At 43.4% G+C, this 20,283-nt stretch overlaps 1 pseudogene; it reads left to right on the plus strand.

Moving 5' to 3' along the window:
* The first annotated feature begins 5,472 nt into the window (after positions 1 to 5,472).
* On the plus strand, positions 5,473 to 5,591 carry LOC112475864 (annotated as a pseudogene).
* Positions 5,592 to 20,283: the final 14,692 nt, after the last annotated feature.

Raw genomic sequence — 20,283 nt, forward strand, 5'->3', positions numbered from 1 at the left:
ATTTCTCCTTTTTTTTTTATGGCTGAGTAATATTCCATTGTATATATGTACCGCCAATTCTTTATCCAATCGTCTATTGCTGGGCACTTAGGTTGTTTTCATTTCTTGGCTGTTGTAAATAGCGCTGCAGGGAACATAGAGGTACATCTATCTTTTCGAAATAGTATTTTTTTTCTCTTGAATAAATACCCAGAAATGCAATTGCTGGATCATATGGTAGTTATATTTTTAATTTTTTTTCTCCCTGTAGCACCTGATATTCCAAGGTGGTCTCCCATCCAAGTACTAACCAGGCCCAACTCTGTTTAGCTTCTGATGAGATCGGGCACATTTAGGGTGGTATGGCCATAGATGATGTTTCTCTCTTTATGTTTAAATTTCGGGAGAGAAGAGCGGGGAAAGGAGCACCTTACTGCGTCGCAGAATGACCATTATGGTATGGAACATGGAGCCCGTACTCATGGGAAGTCACAAGTGACATTTGATCCCACCACTTACTTAACAGCTGCGTGACCTTGAGAAAGGAAAGACAGATGACTGGGGAACCACATTAAGACCAAGTGTCTCTGACCAGAGTGTGAGGACCCTTCCCTTCTGCCAACACAGCAGAGAATGGGGAATAATGACTGAGCTCTGGAGTCCACTGGACGTGGGTCCCAGTCTGAGTTCTGATTTTCAGATGCCATGACCTTGGGTACACTGCCTAGTCTTATCTGTAAAACTGGAAACTTGGTGGTGGGTATCGCCTAGGTTCTTATGTGAGCGATAGGAGATAATGCACATAAAGAGATATGACCTCCCCACATAGTCAATGCTCAGTAGCTTATTTGTCCAGGTACAGTTAAATTGCTGCCTTCCCATCCTACCCTGCTCCTCGCTTCGGAATCCCTGGTGGTGAGTGAGACAATGTCAGAGTGCAGTTAGCCGATGAGTAGGACAAATGGTTCTTAGTTAATAAGGAAAAGGAACTCTGTTTATTCATTGACAATATTCGATGAACATTTACTCAGCATGATACCACTTGAGATCTATTCTAAGGGCATCGTTGTGATGCTAATGTTACTATACGATCTTAGTCCATTTGGGCTGCTATACCAAAATACCACAGACTGGGTGCCTAAACAACAAACATTTATGTTTCACAGTTTTGGAGGCTGGGAAGTCCAAAGTCAAGGCATCGGCAGATTCAGTGTCTGCTGAGGGCCTGCTTCCTGGTTCATAGATGGGCACCTTCTCTCCGTGTCCTCACATGACGAAAGGGGGTGAGGGCGCTCTGTGGGGTCTCTTTTATGAGAGCACCAATCCTGTGCATGAGGCTTCCACCCTCATGACCTAATCCCCTCCCCAAGACCCCACCTCCTAATACCATCACATTGGGGGTTAGGATTGCTAACAAATGAGTTTTGGGGGAAATGCAAACATTCTGTCCATAACACATAGCCATGTTACAGATAATGAAGCAGGTTGGTTACGGAGCCCCAAATCTAAACCCAAATCTTTTAATTCCAAGGCTACACTCTTCCTTGGTGAATTCATCCGGTCTCGCGGCTTTAAATATCATCAATATATTACATGTTCCGAACAATTATCTCCAGCTCAGAATTCTCTGAAATTTCAACTCATCCATCCAACTGTGTCTTGGATATTTCTAGTGAGATGCCTAATCATTGTCTCACACTTATGTACACAAAACTGAGTTCCTGATAACCATCCCCTGTCCTCAAACTGACCAACTCCTCTCAGAATCATCATCAGTCTCAGTAAATGGTGAAAGGTAGTAGAATGTGCCACCCCAAAATATGGCTATAGGACTTTAGAATTTGCCACTCCAAAATATACTGCGTTGAGATTATTCTGAGCTACAGCTACTTGAGAAACAGCAAGTGCAGGGAGAGGCTTTCTCTGACTCGCTTCATCTGCCTAGAGCCCGAGCCTCTGAAAGGAACTCAGATTCCATCACCGAGAGTTCCATCAACCAGGGAAGATGGACTCTTATCACAGGAAAGGATAATGAAGTCAACACCACACCTATACAAAATGTGTCACAAATTATCATACCTCCCATCTGTGATCCTAAGGGCCCATTCATCTTTCCAAATATCATTCACTCTCCCCTAAGAGGCCTACATCCCTGCTCCCTTTTCCCCATTAAGATGGTATTTAATCCTGAATTCTAAAGCCACCTCACTGCGTTACTCATTTGTCCTGTGTTTCTACCACGGGTGTACATGTTAGTAAGCTTGTGTCTTTTTCTCTTGTTATTCTGTCTTTTATTACAGGGGGTCTCAGCCAAGAAGTCAAAAGGGTAAAGGGAAGATTATTTTTCCTCCCTACGATAGTAACCCCATTCTTACAGTTGCTTAGGCAAAAATGCTGAAGTCAACCTTGACTCTCCTCCCAACCCCACATCTAATCTCTCAACGAATCCTGTCAACTCTCTTGAAATACATATACAGAAGGTGACCACCACCCACCCCGTCCATTGCCTCCTCCCTGGACCACGCCACCACCATCTCTTCCCTGTATAACAACACTATTCCCTCTGTGGTTTCAGGGTCCCACCGCCATCACCCAACAGTGTATTTTCAATCCAAAGTCAGGGTGATCTTGTTAAAACATGTCAGATCACACCCTCCTCCAGTCAAAACTCTCCAACAGCTTTCCAGCACATCTCGTGACCGGCATGTGACCTATGCATGCTCGAGCCCGTCCTGCCCTCTCTGTCTGGTCTCCTCAGCCTCCTCTCTCACTCGCTCCTGCCCCCGTGAGCGCGCCCTCCGTGGATGCCCCCGGCGCTCCTGCCCCCTCTCCTTGCATCTGCCTGGAACACGCGTCCCCATTATCCTCATGGCTGTTCCCAGCCTTCTTCAAGGTCTTTATTCAGATGTTGTCCTGCTCACTGGGTCCTCCCTGAGCACTCGACCTAAACCTGCGAAACACCTCCCACCCCATGCTTTTGCCCGGAAGGGGATCGGAATATGCCACCCCAAAATATGCCAATTGGTCATAAGGATTATTCTGAGCTGAAAGCAACAGAGACAAAGCAGACACCGGAAGAGCTCTCTGCCCTCCACTATCTGCCCAAAAGCCGGGCATAGATGTCCCCATCTCCCATTCTAGGAATAGGAGAGCAATCTTTATCACCAGAGATAAATCTACATAAACGAACTTCGCTAAATGACATTTATCCACCATTAGTTTTCCCCATATACTTTCCAGTCACCTTCCCACAACTTATTGGCTCTAGAAGCCCAAACTCACTCTCCTTTGTATAGTTATTTTTCTACAACTTATCACCCTTAGTCAAAATGGTATAAGAGCCCCTGAGTCTAACCACATATTTAGATTTTTCACTTCTTATCTCTTAAGTTCCATGCACATAAAATTTAAAATCTTAAAATTGGCATGCCTTTTCTTATTCATCTGCCTTCTGTTTAATTCACAGACCCCAGCCACCGAACCTAGAGGACAAGCTTTTTTTCCCCTAAAATCACTTCAATTGTACCATATATGTTCTTTGTCTCTCTTGTTTGCAGTGTGCCTCCTTGTACTGAAATATAAGTTCTTATATAAGTTCTTATAAGGTTTTAGCCTAGAAGATCATCCAGCACACAATATATGCTTAATTACTATTGATTGAATAAATAAGTAAATAAACAAAAGGAGTACTTTCCTCTACAAACTGTGCCTAGGAAGACAGCCACATAAAAACTCTAGAATCCTGATGTTAAGTGAAGGGTTTTACAGTTGTAAAAATATTCTTAATCATTGATGCAAGTAGCTAAGAGGGCGAAAGCGCTGGAAATAACTCAGAACGCTGGCCTCCAAGCCAGAAGGCGTGCTTCCGTTCTTGGTACCATGCCACTGGGCGGAGGCTCGAGCGGCTTGGCAAATGGGGATAATAACTGAAGTTTTCTGTAAGAATCAGTAAATACAGAAGAATACGGTCTCTAGAAACTAGGCATTAAAGAAATGTACACCAAAGAATGTATTAGAGGATAATTTGGTCATTTAGCTGAACTCAAAGATCAGATGAGAAAATCAAAACGAATGTTGGTCTAAGATGAAGTTCAAGATGTCTGTGGGCCAAAGTGTCATCCTAACTGTTGTGAGGGGAATTCCCATAAACTGCCAAAGCTGGGGCTCCAGCCAGTAGGGGACTCGCTCCAGGAAAATGTCCCGCGTGCACCAGCCACACCCACTCCTCCACGGTGCCCTCCGCAAACCCCCACTGCAGTCTTTTATTCAGGCCAATTTTCATATATCTGAGAAATGCTTTTGCCACACAGTTCAGAAGGAGGAGAGAAAACCGACCTGGGGAAGGAGCTCCGCTCCTGTCTGCTTCCTCCAGGACCGTAAACGCCTCGTACCTGGCTCGACTCCCAGGCCGTGGATTCAGGATGTTTCTGTTGCACAAGAAGCAGGGAAGACTCAGCTCCTGGCTGTTTGCAAATCTCTGCCATCTGTCCTCTAAAAGACTAGTTCCTGCGTATGGGTTCTTGGTGGTGTCGTCTGTCAAATTTACATTTTTCTTCAAGTAGAAGACATGACCTGCAATATGTAATTTATCTTTTTGTCTTTTCCCCACTTGGGATATTGCCTAGAATCACACCCAGATTTAAAGGGGTTTTTGTTTGTTTTTGTTTTTGTTTGTTGTAATTTAGCTGCACCGCTTCCCTGAGGTTGAAATGCGAGGGGACTGCAACCCAGATTTTGTCCTCTGTCACATTCGCTTCTTCTCAGAGTGGAGTCTCATTCAAATCCAAGTGGCTCAGGAACCAGTTTAGCAAGTTTGGGGTTTTTGTTTTGTTTTGTTTTGTTTTTGAGAGTGGCTCAGGAACCAGTTTAGCAAGTTTGGGGGTTTTGTTTTGTTTTGTTTTGTTTTGTTTTTGACCATCAGGGATTCTTGGCTATCCCTGGGAGAGCAGACCTGGGAGGTCCGCTGAGTCAAGCAGTTTTCATCTTGGGCTCTAAGTAGACCATTTACTGGGTGAACAGAGACTTGGGGTAACAGGCGAGGGTGTCTGGAGACGGGCAGCACCCACTGGATGACCCTGAGGGACGTCGATGTGTCTGCTACTTTCCACTTTCAGTACAGTAGCTTTCTTTTGGCTCCCTATGGGGACAGGCCAATTGCAAAGGTAAAATGTGACTTCATAGCCCATACTTTGGTGAAAATGAAAAGTTTTACTCCTCACCCCACTGGATTTAGCAGTTTTCTCCTCGGTTTGACTAAACTAAACTAACTTCACTCAATTGCTGCCCAGAAAAATGGTATCATTTTGATACGATAAAACAATCACTTTCTCTAGTTTTTTCTGCTCATCTTTTCACTTAACTACTTCAGAGTTACAGATATTATAAAGACACTTCCTCTTCGGTTTTACTTTTTAAATTTCTTGGGACTATTTGCCGAGTCACAATTGCTATTGAGTTGAATATTTATATATTTCATTTAAAATTTTGTCTTAAGCCTATGGCCATGCTACCCTGAACAAGCACGATCCTGTTTGATCTTGGAAGCTAAGCAGGGTCGGGCCTCGTTAGTACTTGGATGGGAGAACATCTGGGAAGATCAGGTGCTGTAGGCATAAAAAATAAAAAAAATAAGGGATTGTAAGCTGACAAGGTCCTTGCTATCTATGAGGTCAACCAAGGGTTGCCTCGCCTAAAAAATAAAAAAATAATATAAAGTAAAATTTTGTCTTAACCTGATTAAGTCAATGAACTATTTCCTTTTCTCCTAGTATATAGAGACTCACTCAAAAATATTTAATATTACCAACATTATCAATATTATTATTAACAGTATCAACATTCTGCTATTTTAAAACATCCCCAGCATAAATAGGAGCACTTAATTTAATGAGTTCGTGTTCCTGATGGTTATTGACAAGAACCTAGAATTCTGGAAGAACCGTGAAGTTAAATTCTAGTATTTGATGTAAGAAGCAAAGAGGTGGGTACCGAACTTCAGCAGAACAATGCCGGGGGTGGCTGGGCCCGTGGGGGAATTGAGAGGGAGAGAGTTTTTCACAGCAGCCTTCCTTGCATCAGGAAATTCCAGAGGCTCGGAATCACCACAAACCTGAGAGACAAACACAGCTTCCGGAGAGAACTCCACCTGCCACAAAGTGACAGCTGGCCAAGGAGAGTAGTCTACACAGCAGCTCTTCTTAGGATGCTGTGTGTCTACTTGTCTTTTGTTCCAACGAGTAAGTTTTCCTCCAATTAATATCAAGGCTGGCGTCGTAGGAGGACTGAGCTGACACATGTGAACACTCCTTTAACTATTCAGGTAAAGCTATTCGGAGAGCTTATCTCATATAAGCATAATGCAAACTCAGGTACAGTTCCAAGGTTTTGCATAGATTTACCCGGGTAACGTTTAACCTTTTTGAATGTATAGAAAAATTGCTCAGAAAAGCCTGATTTTTAAAAATTCTAATCTGCTTCGGCCAAACAAATAAGAAAAAATATATCTAAGCGGTTCACAAGGAAACAAAGATAGTATAACTGAGTCAAAATTCCTCTGAAGCCAATATTTAGGTTACTTACACAAAGCTTTCTTATCTTTGTTTGCATGATCACAAAACAATAATAGAAGGGGTCCACAGAAGGGGTCCACAGAAGGGCTGCTATAGCTGGGTTTGGGAAAGAAGACAGCCGAATCACATATCAGCTCTGTTTGGAAATCAGAACGGTGCCTGCTCAGCAGTGTCTGGCATCCGGTTCTTAAGAGATCCCTCCACCATCTCCCTCACGTTCTTGTTTCGATTTCATTCATATTCATTTGATCCAAGGCAAAGCTAACTCCATACTATTCTGCAGAAGTCTGTGGTTAAGCCTCGTTAGAGAGAATATAAAATCCAGGTATCTAACCTTTATAGAACAACTCACTGTGAGCCGAGTTCTGCCAGACTCTATTCAAAGTGCTTTGCCTGTATTTTCAGGGATAATCCCCCTAGGACCCAAGAAGGCAAGCACTGACAGTCCCACCCCGTTTCACAGATGAACAAACTGAGACAAATGGAGGTGAAGCACCTCGCCGAAACCTTCAGGGTGGGACTGTCAGAGCCAAACAAGCCAGCCTCTGGCTACCCTGTTACTCGGCATGTCACTTGGGCAATGTATTAGAAAAGCACAATTGGAAAGAAAGAAAGAAAGCCTTCATATCTGATTTTTAATCTTTCAGATATTCTACATATTCAATCTTAAACTTATGAAAGCTCATTAAACCTTTATATTCTCTAGGTTGTTCCAAGGAGTAATTTTTCACCCCATTTTACCTAAAGATTTGTCTTTTAGGAAAAAAGAAAATAGTTCCTGAATTTACATTAGTAATCCCTCCCAGTTAAATACGTTATTCAGTCTTGCCTGAGATGCTCATCGTAGAATAAAACATCTATTTCATCCAAAAGCAGATTTCGTTCACTCAGAGTTTATGAAATTCTAGCAATTGAGAGTATGTCGGCATAAGTTGCATAACTCCCAATGTGTTTAAGGAAAAATATAAGTTGTTTCTACTCTTGAGAAATAATCAGCTTTAGTTAAAAACACATTATATAGTGAAGCTTGAACACCACACAGATCCTGGGGAAAAACACTTACAAATAATTTCATTATTATTCACTTTATCTTCAGATAAGAATTGTACAGCAATGGTATATGTAGTGTAACTTTCACATCCAGACAATTTCAGCAGAGTCATAGTTCAATATCAAATGGTGACAAGACTTCTTATGTCCTAGAGAAAAAGATTTCCAGAACTTTCTACCTTAAAAGCTTCTTTGAAAGACAAGTACTGTACTCACACCCTCTTGAGCCAGTAACAGTCAAACATAAAACAGAATTCTCATCTACGGCACTGTAGATCTGATAAACATTGTTCGGTTTTCCCACACCGTCAGAGCTGACTTGTTTCCAGCAGTATTGTTGTACAGTTGCCACAAGAATGCAAAAGCTTTGAAACAAAACTTGGCACCCATATCACAGTGTGAACCTACAATGTGAGGTCATAGGCCATTGTCGGCGGTGTTTACTTAAGCGAATAGGAATTTATATTCTGCATTGTTCAAGTGTCAACAAAACATATAATGAGAATTTTTAATAGTCTTATTTAATGATTAAAAGAAATTAAGTTATTTAAATCCATCCCTTAAGTTGCAAGCTCCTTGTGGGCAAGAAGCATTTCGGCTTTGCCATCGGTCTCTGTATCCTTTGTGGACGTGGCCATCGGCGTTACTTAAAAGTGCGCACACGCACATACTCACACATGTATATGCAAACGGATACAAATATTTATAGCTGAAGTGATCAAAGTGTGCTTTAGTAGGTCCCTCTAACTATAATGGAAGGTAGGAAGCTCAAATGGAGAAGAGAAAGCACTTAAAAGATGATTATACAGGCAAGTATTATAGGAGCCTCGTAATATTACAGTAACCACGGATTTGAAGCAGACCCTCCAGCTCGAGATCCCCTTTGTTATTCTGCTTTAGCTCCCGCATCATACCTAGAAATTTACAAATAATGACCAAAAAGTCATCATGCTTAATTTTCAGATCTTTCAGAGATTCCGTGTATTCAGTTCTAAACCTGGATGAAGGTTTGTTAAGTTTATATTCTCTTATGTGTCTCAGAGGGTGATTTATCATCCCACTTCATCTAAATGTTTTCAATTTGGAGAAATAAAACAAACAAAAATTAGCGATTTGCCACATCAGTAGTCGATTTCAGTCAAGCTGCCCTAGGGAAATATTTAGAAGGTAAAATGGATGGGACGAGGGAGTGATGGGAGGAGGATTGTCTCTAGCAAGAAAGACAGCCACCCAAATCCCTTGGACGCGCTTATGTCTTTCCACGGTGCCAGGTTTACTGAGTAGAACCTTTCAGATAAAACGATCAGGCACCCACGCAGGTTAACACACAGCACACAGAGCAGGGGGAAGGGAGAGTCTCACGTGACAGAGTGAAGGAATGGAAGTCCTCAGCGTCTCCAAAGCGAGCTCTGTTGACTGGCGGTGCGGACAGTTGCACATCAGTCCCAAGCCAGCGGCCACGGTGGATCAGAAGGTCAGAGTCTTTGGCTCTAGCTCACTGTCCATGATGCTCTCGGGTCAGGCTCGAGCATGGTCTGTCTGTGGTGTTCAGCTTATATGGCCTCTACAGGGAGGAATTGTTTTTGCTAATCAGCTCCTGCACTCGTGACTTATCGACTGCAGTTGAGGCTGAGCGACGTTTCTGTGGTTTGGGGTGGTCCGTTCACACCCCAGGGGCATTCCCATCATGCGACTTGGTTGTTTGCCAATTGACAATACTCTCATGGATCTCAATGCCATCGACGTTGCTGTGGTTTGGGGTGTTCCGGTCACACCCCAGGGGCATTCCCATCATGCGACTTGGTTGTTTGCCAATTGACAATACTCTCATGGATCTCAATGCCATCCATTTTGTAAAGTCCAAAAAGTCCTCAATTTTTTATGCTCTATACAAGGGATATGAGAGAGAGAGAAAGAGAGGTATCTAAGATGACGACTCCACCTTTTCCACTTTGAGGAACTGGATAGATATTCGTACCATTTATTGAAACATGGAATGCTGAGGGAAGTCCTTCCAAAACAGCCATCAGGAGAACCTGCCTCCTCCTGTTAGGTTTGCCTTGAGTATTGGTGTCGACTCTTCAACTGATACCATCGGTGTTATATTTAATCATAGCTTAGTTATTTTGCTGCAGATATTTCTGAGATGCTCCAGACTGTCCTGATTAAGCTAAAAGGCATAGTGAGTTTACACGGAGAACTGATATATGTCCTGACAACTCAAGCTATCTCTTGCAGAGCTGTTTATTGATATCATTGCTAACTGATATTGGGGACCCAAATGATCATCCTGCCATGCTAAAGTCTGGTGGTTTTTTCAAAGATATGTCCTGACAACTCTCTTGCAGAGTTGTTTATTGATATCACTGCTAACTGATATTGGGGATGACCCAAATGGTCATCCTGTCATGCTAAAGTCTGGTGGTTTTTTCAAAATCACAAGCCTTAATTCTAGCAGATATGAATTTAAGATGACAAACTACCTTTTCTATATTAATGCATCTTTAATTCGAGGGTCATAAGGTTTAGCTTTCACATGGAGCTGCAGCGTGAACTCACTAGTGAACTAAGTGTTCAAGATGAAGCAGTAACCTGATCCTCAACAGAACCTACCATGGTGAACCCACCTTGACATGGCTGCAGGCAGATCTACCTGGCAACCATTCTGCCCAAGAGTTCCTCCAGTTATAGAGATGGCAACACAGAAATGTTTATCGCCAATTTGAAAATCCCGTATTTCAAATTCCACAGCTGCATAGAACAGAAAAAAAGGTCTTCTTTTTCTCAGTGGAGTCTCTCGCATTTCTTAGAACATCACTGCTTTTTTCTGCAGTCACAGCTATCTATAGCTCTTTACCACGTAAAAGGAGAAATTGTACGGAGGAGAAGCGTGCTTTCTGCACAGAGAGCCCGTGTGTGTTCCGTGCCCGGCAGGCCTGCCTCTGTCTCCCTCGCCGCTTGTCTGGGGCTGCCCCAGGTCTGGAGATCTGCCCTCGGAGCCCACCACAGCCACCTCAGCGAGTTTTCTGGCTCAGGACTCATCGTGCTTCCTGAAACTCATGTCCTTCTTCGGTTCTGGAAAGTTCCCTGTTGTTGTTTTTTAAGTGTTGACTCCTCCCTCTCCTCTTTTACCTCTTCTTCTGGAGATTTCATTACAGATAACAGACTTTCCTTCCCCACAGGTCATCACCTACTATCAGGTCGCGTTATCACCTACTTATCTCTCTGTGCCACGTTCTGGATTAATGCCACGGCCACGAATGAATTTTTCAGCTCACGATTCTCTCTTAAGCCTTGATCAAGTAACGCTTTGATCTGTTGTCTAAGGTTTTTAAAGACTCGTTTTAATTTCTAGAGGTTTTATTTTGTTCTTTTTCAAACGTTCCTAATCGTCTTGAGTATTGCTTTTTTTCCTCATGTCTCCTGCTTATTTGCTGATTTTGGTCTTTAATCAGTGTAAACACTCCAATATCTCTAACCAACCTTGTTCTGTAGTCTAGAGTTCTTGGCCATTAACTCTGCCGTAGGTTTCATCTGCTGCCGTTTGTTCACGTGGGGTGCTCCCCCATGGGATGAGGAATTGAGTTGGGAGCCCAGTTTCAGGGGGTTTGCGTATGGGAACTTCTTCCAGAATATCCCTCCTCCACAATTTTAGAACCATTTGCTTCTCTCAGGGTTCAAGGGGTATCGCCAGCCTGAGACCGATTCTTATGTTAATTTCTTGGCTTTGGGTGTCCCTTGAGCAAACAGGTAGTATCAATTCAATCCCCAATCCGCGTGACAGCAGGCCTGTGGTAATAATTTCTCAGAAGACTTTTATTATGGTAAGCTTCAGCATTCTAACCATTTTAAAGTGTACCGTTCAGTAGCACTTAGTACATTCAAAAAGTGTTATGCAACTTTCTGGTTCTAGAATATATTCATCATCCCCAAAAGGAAATCTTCTACTCAAAAAACGGTCACTCCCCATTCCGTCTTCCTCCCAGAACCCTGGCAAACACAATACTGCTTCTAGGAGACTGAGCCCAGCCCAAGACAGACAAAATCCCTTTGGCTGTGGGAGGAATTTTCTGTAGGTTCTCAGATTTATGTGGCGGTCTCATTGCCATCTTCCCTCTTTTGCTGGCCCAGGACATCATCTCATGTCCGAGCTGCTGGTATAAACCCTTTGGGAAAAAAAGTTTATTCTTAGTATAAATACCGATTTCCAGGCTCTGAGCAGATACCTGTGAACAACCCGAAAATTCCTACCCTTGTGGAAGTTACTTTTTAGAAGGAGAGAGGCAGGAAATAATCAGCAAATTACAATGTGAGTTAAAGGTGAGGACTGAGCAATGTGGGGACTAATAGGAGATAAGATAGAGATGCATGAATCAAGGAATTGTGTGGCCATTGGAAGAATCTGGGCTTTTATTCTGAGAAAATGAAAAGACTCTGGAAATGAAAAGACTTTGTGTAGCTTTGCATGCCATGATCTACATTTTTAAGAAGATCATTGTGGCTGATGTATTGAAATAAGGCTGCAAAGATGGACAGAGAGAAATGCTCACAACACTACTGCAATGATCCTGAGAGAATGGTGGGGGACTGCATCCAGGCAGCGAGAATAGTGGAGAGGTAAGAAGTGACCAGATCTTCAGTTTATGTTGAAAACTGTCTCCTCACAGATTGGTTTTATCATATGAGAGAAAGAGTCATCGAGATGATGAAGCAGGAAGAATAATGCCTCCCCCGCCCTCAGAGATATCTGCATCCTAATCTCCAGAACCTGCCAGTATCTTAGGTTACATGGCAAAGGGACACGATTTAAAGTTGAGGATGAAATTAAAGTTGCTAATCAGATGACCTTAAAATAGGGAAGTTATCCTGGATTATCTGAGTGATCCCACTGTACTCACAAGTGTCCTTAAGAGTATAAAAGGGAGCAACAGAGTGAGGACCAAAGCAATGGAAGCTTGAGAAAGACTCAGCCCAAAGTTACTGACTCTGTAGGTGGAGGAGGGGGCCCCAAGCCCAGAATGCAGGCGGACTCTTGATGCTGGATAAAGCATGGAAACAGCTTGCCTTCTAGAGTTTCCAGAAGGAGCACAGCCCTGCCTACACCTGAACTTTAGCCCAGTGAGACCATGTTAGACTTCTAATCTAAAAAATCGATAATAAATTTGTGTTTTTTTAAGCCACTAAAGTTGTGGTAATTTGTTACAGCCTCAACAGGAAACGAATACAGTTGGTGCCAAAGTTTTGTCTTGAGCAGGTGGAAGGATGGAGTTTCCACTGGAGACATGGGGAAGACCGTAGGTAGAGCAAGTCTTGAAAGGGACGAGAATCATGAATTCCTTTTTGAATATGTTCTATTCGTAGAGAAAATCTGGCACATGTGCGCCAGGAGACATGTGCATGCGTATTTATAATTGCATAAGAGTAAAAAACTTGACACCTCCTAAATGTCCACTGACCCGTGAAGGAACGGAGAAATGGTGGTACGATCACACAGTGGAATATCACACAGCCATGAAGTCAGTGAACTACACCTTGCAATAACATGGATGGATCTTAGTAACATGTTTGAAAGAATAATATTCTTTCGTGTGTATCAAATGCTAAATAATTTTTTAAATGGTGCCCTGTCGCATTGCTACACTGCCACAGTCTTCCTCTCACCCCACTTTGTCACCAAGCAAAGCTACGGAATCAGCTCATGGGTTCACCAGGCTGGTTTTCAGCCCCTTCTATGATTTCTGCCCAGAGGTCCCTTGTTACTGTCTTGAGAGCTCAGCTACACACTTAACAGGGTGTTGAATTGCCTAGCCCTCTACAAGAGCTGTTAAAAATTCCCAGGCTTTATGCCTTAATCAATACGTCAGAATTTCTGGGTCAGGGTCCAAAGCATCTCTATGTTTTTAAAGCTCTATGGGTGATTATAAAGTAAAATCACTGTGGTCAGCACTTAATGAATCATGATTGACTAGCTGTCGGGAGGGAGGAGGCTGCCCTAACTGGAACCTAAACTGTGTCTAATCCTGGGCACACCTGGTGACCCAGTGGGGCAGATGCACCAGATATCCGTTTGCACGAGCAGCTAACGGGCTCCAGGGAGATATAACACAATCTGAAGGAAGAAAGAACCAAGTATAAGATTAATTCCAAGTGGAGTTCAGTATCTGTGACTCAGACCTATGTGGGAGAAAGACAGGAGTCAGACACTCCAAGTTCAAATCCTCTGTGATCTTGGCTTTTACTTACCTCTCTGATCTCAGCTTCCTCACTAGTAATACCTATGTCTTGGGGCTTCTGTTAATACTAAATGAGGCCAGGTTTGTGGAGTTACACGGTGCCTGGAGTAGAGTAGGCCCTAAGTATACATGACATTTATAAATTAAAGTAGAAATCGCCCTTTCATGAAAACCTCTGATTCTCTGGTTGTTATTGGAGTAGACTACAAAGGAGAAAGAGACCGAAGGGGGATAGAGGGAATCACCCCCGAATGGCCGAGCTGCCCAGCTCTGAACACCTAGAAGACAAGAGACAGCAGTACGTGGCAGACGCCTCGGCGCTCCGCAGCAGAAAGAGTTTGGAAGTCTCGTAGAGACCTCATTGCAGGAGCTGGGAGAGCAATATTCAAGTAACATAAAAGAAATCCTCCGACGGATTTGCTTTGAATCCCAGTGTGGGTACCATATACTGACAAGCATAAAGATGAGTTCCAAACCTAACGTAAATAAGACTTAAAAGACTGTTATTCCCGAAGAGATGAGCACAGTCAGTAAGACCTACCTGGCAGCTCTGAATTCTCCAAATCCAGTGGCGTGCTGGTAAACCAGCTCTCCCTCCCAAATTTCTCTAAGTCCTTACTTGGAGTGTTTGCCAGTTTTCGCTGTGTAGATTCTCCTACACGGCTGACATCAGCATGATGAATAATGAACGCTGAGCTGAGCTGTGCCCATCTGGCTGGCATGCTCCCACCGCACCCCTGCTCCATTGTTCAAACGACCCGGCCTCCAAACACCAGGTGTAGTGACAACACCCGGTAGCATTTAAGTGATTATGCTGTCTCTGGAAAAGGGACATTTCTATAATGACTTAGGTCATCCTTTTCCTGAGACTGCCATGTATAGTATGTACACTCAGCCTGACAAGGACATTTACTGCCCACGAGGGAAATATCGTAAATGATCTACACAGCAGCCTGTCTGCAGACTACTTGATGGCTCCTTTATCGTAACCCTCCTGTCTCTGTGGGAAGTAGAACATTTTAAGGTGCTACTGGGAAAATCTTTTAAAATGCTATCAAATTAAGGGGCTCTTGCCCTCAAATTAAGGGGTTCCAGTTCTGGGAATTATACCTAAAACTCGAACCGTATAGATATTAAAAAAATAATAATAATAATTTACCAAGTTTTACCTAGAATAATGATTCATTAAAATGACACTGACTGAAAATGTTGAAATTATTAAAAAACAAAAAATAAACAAAAAAAACCTGTCCATCAGCATGCACCAGAATAGACAAGTCCCTGGACAGCAGTTAAAACACAGACTCTGGGCCGTGAGTTTCTGACTCAGTGGGCCTGAGACCTGAGAATGTACATTGCCAACAAGTTCCCAGGTGACATTGCTGCTGCTGGTTGGTACTCCTCCTGAAATGGTTATCGATAGCTAGTATTTCTAGCTCGATCGTGCGCCGTACATCCAAACAGAACGGGAGGTCCCTCCGACACGACAGAGGTGACTATTAAGGCACCAGTCTCGTGCCATATACTTTGTTCCCCTACCCGTCTGCGTTCATTCGACAGACTGCGATAAAAACTTTAGAATCTAGGCTTGGACTAAAAAGAGACTTCCGGTAGGCTGGTAACACTAGTGTTCGGTTTTAAATGAAATCTCTTTGACGAGTTTCAAGGTCATGTTTGGGTCTTTTGGCCCCTGCTAGTGGCGATCCTACCATTGCAGCCTCAGCAGACAGAAGCGTGACACAACTTGCTTGAGATTGCTCAGCAAACAGCAGAACGACGGGGTCTCCAAAATGGAGCCTTCTCCTTTCTGCCTCCGTCCAGTGCCAAGGGCACGGTAAGTGTACGACAAATGTGGAATTGTGGAACTGCGGGAGGCAGGGCGGGCGACACCACGCCCGCAGAATCTTCGAGGTTGTCAATGGGAGCCTGGGCTGGGCCCTCACGTTTCTGTATTATTTAGCCGCACTCTGGAATTCCCAGCTTCCTTTTTCTTAGGACGAAGCTGCTCTATGAACAAAGGTGATTGCTATCGTGGCCTATGCCCAGGAGAGCCTAAAACAAAAACCCCAAATGTTATTTTTAGCAGTCGGTGTAAGCAGGATGTAAAGGTCATTGTTCTAACAGCATGCCTCTTAACTGAGAAAAATAATTTTAATTAAGGTTTTTTGGGTTTTGGTGTTTTTTTTTTTTTCCTGTCCCACTCATAAAACTCTTCACCTTTTCTAACCAGCCTGGAAACTGTTATTTCATCCTTAGTAATTTTTTCTGCCGTTATGATTTTTTTTAAATAACCTTGAACTGAATGAATGTCTACCACTTGTTTTTTAATGTTTCCCGTATTTAGGCATGAGTGTCAAGGCGGGGGGTTCCCTGTCAGATTTCAAGGTTATTTTGTAAACACCACTCCAGCTGTCCCGTCACTCCAACTTCCCCGTGTGACCACAACAGGGACACCTCAGCGAGGTGAAGCCAGGACTATGTATGCAGCCCACGGCTCCGTCTGTCTATATTATAAACCACAGTCATTCCCGCCCAGCCAGATGTCACAGTTTGGGTTTTTTGCATGGTTGTGTTGTGTTTCTCTTCGTCCTGCGGGTCTGATCGTTTTCAAAGCAGGATCAACAGGCATTTTAGAAATGAGATGTGTTGGGGGCGCTTAGCCCAGGAGCTCAATCCCTTACATGTCTCTGGTTTCCGGCCTTCAGGGCTGGCAGTCCCTGAGGGATGGGACTTCAGCTCCTCGTTTTATCCTCTGTTTAATGAGAGGCAGGTCCTCTTTGGAAAACATTTATTTTTTCTAAAGGTGGGGTTTTATGTAATAGCTAATATTGCTGAAAACTATTTATTCCGTTTTGCTACTCTGTCAGACAAGTGCCAAGCCCCGTGCTGGTGACCCTGGAAGGTACATACTGTTGTTTCATTTGAAACAAGGACCTTTTGGTCTCCCACGGCGGCAAACGCAATGGTGGTTTCATAAGGTTATCATGGAGCCGAAAATCTCCTCTATCCTAATAACGTGACAACTCATTCCTCATGTGTTCGTGGTGATGCCGGTGTAAACAAACCTACCGCACTGCCATTCAAATAGAAGTACAGCATGTGCAATTATGCACAATCTACCACACTTGATAATAAACCAGTACTTTTATTGTTATTTTAAAGTATACTCTTTCCATTTATAAATAAAAAGTTTGCAGTGAAACCGCCACGTTCTGTCAGCAGTAGCTTGTGTTCACTGTGTCTCGACTGCATCGTTTTCTCTCGTGCTTGATTGAATCTCGTGCTGTTTGTACGGTAACCTGCCGTGCAGGTTTGTAAACTGGGGGCAGTAGTCTACACCACAGAGCCTAGGTGTGCAGTAGGCTATACCACCTACGTTTGTGTAAATGCACGCTATGATGTTCGCACGATGACGAAACCACCCCAGCAACACATTTCTCACAGCGCATCCGTCTCTAAGAGGCTCACGACAGCATAGGAAACAATGGCCTAGAGAAGCTGGGTAACTTGCTGTGGAAGACTAAGTGGCAGCCAGTTCTATTTGTGTCCAAATAATAATAGCTGATGCTTATTGGCTTAGTCAGGTCCGGCTGCTGTAACAAAAAAACCACAGACTGGGAGTGGGGGGGTGGAGGGGTGCTTAAACAACAGGCATTTATTTCTCACTTCTGGAGACGGAGAAGTTCAAGATCAAGGTGCCTGATGATTCAATGTCTGATGAGATCCCTTTGGCTTGCAGACTGCCACCTTCTTGCTGTGTCCTTGCATGGGACAGGAGCGGGAGGACTCAAAGACTCTGTTCTCTCTTCCTCATCTGACAAAGACACTCGCGTCATCATGGGGGCCCACCCTCATGAGCTCATCTAAAACTACCTCCCAAAGGCCCCACCTCCTAATATCACTCTATGGTGGGGTAGGGCTTCAACATATGAATTCTAGGGGGACACAGACATTCGATCCATAAGATTTATCGAATTCTATATCTTAATTTCTCTATGTGTATTCATTCTTATGATCCTCACTACAGCCCCAGGAAGAGAATATTATTGTCATGTCCATTGTGCAGATGATGCGGTAAGAGCACAGAGAGGTGAAGCAACCTGCGCCAGGTCACACAGCTAGGTGAGGGCGGAGCTGGGACACAAACCCGGGCAGCAGGCTCCAGAGCCCACACCTAACCGCTGAGTGCAGAACAGCTTCTCCCATGATACCATCATGACTCCTCCCCAGAACTCTAGCTTCAGGGGGGAAGTTTGTGTCTCAGACAAGAAAGACACAGTGAACTGGGTTCTAGTACTAGGACTTTCTCTATCTCCCCGGGTGACTTGGACACATCCCATAGTTTTTCTGGGTCCTACTTTCTTTATGAATTGTGAGAGTTACAAATATCTCTAAGCCGACTCTCAACTTCAGTATGTTCCTCTACTTATATCCTTCTAGTCAGCAAACCCTCCCTCAGGCTCTGTCTGCCTGCCCCACTCCTGCTCACCAGCATGATAGGGATCTAGCTGAAATCCTGGGACTTGTCAGGAGCTGAGTCTTCCCTTGATAAGGACTCTCTCAAGAGCCATCCTCAGTGTCAGCTTCTGGATCCAGATTCTCTCAACAGAAACACACTGCCTCGGTTCCCTTCGTAAACAGGCGAGGCCCTCAGGCGGGCCCGGATGACGATGCAATCACACAGGGCCCCTCGCTCAGAAAGACTCTCCACCTGGCTTAATGCTCAGCAGTCACTGTCTTAACTTCTTAGTAATTTTGAATAAGGGGGCCTTGCATTTTCATTTTGCCCTGGGCCCTCTGATCCACAGGGCCGGCCCTGCCTCCACTCAGTCTGCCACTTGTTCTCTAAGTCACAGATTCAGTTCTCTCATAAAAATAGTCACTCAGAAAGCCCTTTGTTTTTTTTTTAAAAAAGTGGGACCCAGAAGAGCTATGCGTCGTGTCTAAGACACAGAGAATGACAGAGAAAGTACTAGAATAAGAACTCAGGCTTTCAACTCTCAGTGCACTTGTATCTTCCTTGTCTGTGACCCAAATTTTCCCCTGAAGCTGGAGTTCTGGAAAGGAATCTTGATGATGTCAACAGAAGCCATCCTTAACATGAGGGTACTGTTGCTCAGTGGTTAGGAGCTGACTTCCTGGCTTGTGTCCCAGCTTCGTACTCACCTAGCTGTGTGACCTGGGACAGGTCACTTAACCTCTCTGTGCTTTCATCTCATCATCTACTCAATGGAGATGATAAGAATAGCCCCTCGCGGAGCTCCTGCGAGGCTCGTTCTAGCAAAATGGGACCTTTTAACCAACAATTATTATTTCTCGTATATACAGAAGAAAAGATGTAATTGATTCTCCATTTTTTTTCCATTCTGACAGGAAAAACAAAACAAAAAAAAGAACAGAGGGATGTCATAGGAGTAAATGTTCTGATTTTCCTCAGAAAGAAGTTGATGAGATTTCAGGTCATTAGTATTAGCTCAGGGAACAGGTGAGATACTAACTAAAGAAATTAGGGTAGATAGCTATTTAAAGTCTTGAGGACACTAGCTAGGGATCAGGTCACACCTCAAAGTTCCAATTACCAGTATCCCTAAAGGTTTTGAATCTTCTGGAAACACCACCAGGAAAGGAGAGCCCAGAAAGATTCTAACTTGAAGGAAAAAAAAAAAAAACAAATCGAGTTTAAATTAAAGAGATTAATCAAAGTTGGGATTGAAATGAGAGCTAAAGTATTAATAACCAAGCAATTATATAAGTGAGACTTTAAGACAAAAGCTAATAGACACACGTGCCCCTTTCAAAGTGACATGACATACACACCTGAGAATAACTTTAAAACCAAAGCAGAGGACGGTGGTGATGGTTGCATAGCACTGTGAATGTACTTAATGCCACTGAATTGCACACTTAAAAATGGTTAAAATGGTTAAAAAAAAAAAAAAAAGAAAAATCTCAAGCCTTCCCTTGTTCATTCGTGCAGTTGCTCAAGACGCTTCATCCCACAGCACATGTTCGCCACATGCGAACGTCCTGCGAGCCCCAGGCATGTTGGCCACACATCTTATAGTCCTGCTATAATGCTCAGTTATGCAACCACGAGCGAATCAAAAACAAATCAAGAAGATATTAGAGATTCAACTTTGAAACAAACATTTCCTGCTACTCCTCTTTCAAAGTTCTGGATTAAGTTTAACTGGAGAGTATCCAATATTGCAAAATGAGGTGTTTTAAAAATGTTTATAGTTTACTATTATTTAGCAGTATCGGTCAGGATTCTTCTCAATACCGTGCACCCAGAACAAAACAAAGGAAGAAGTAGTCTACTGAGGCTGACAAAAGATGTCCCTGTATCTTAAATTCATATCTAGGTGACCAAAATCACCTCATTTTATTATTTACTATTTTATATAAAGTTGCCATGAGTCTGAAACTTTGACATAACATTTGTGCTAATA

The sequence above is a fragment of the Pteropus alecto genome, unplaced genomic scaffold (assembly GCF_000325575.1).
Source record: "Pteropus alecto unplaced genomic scaffold, ASM32557v1 scaffold152, whole genome shotgun sequence".
In the NCBI taxonomy this organism is placed as follows: Eukaryota; Metazoa; Chordata; class Mammalia; order Chiroptera; family Pteropodidae; genus Pteropus; species Pteropus alecto.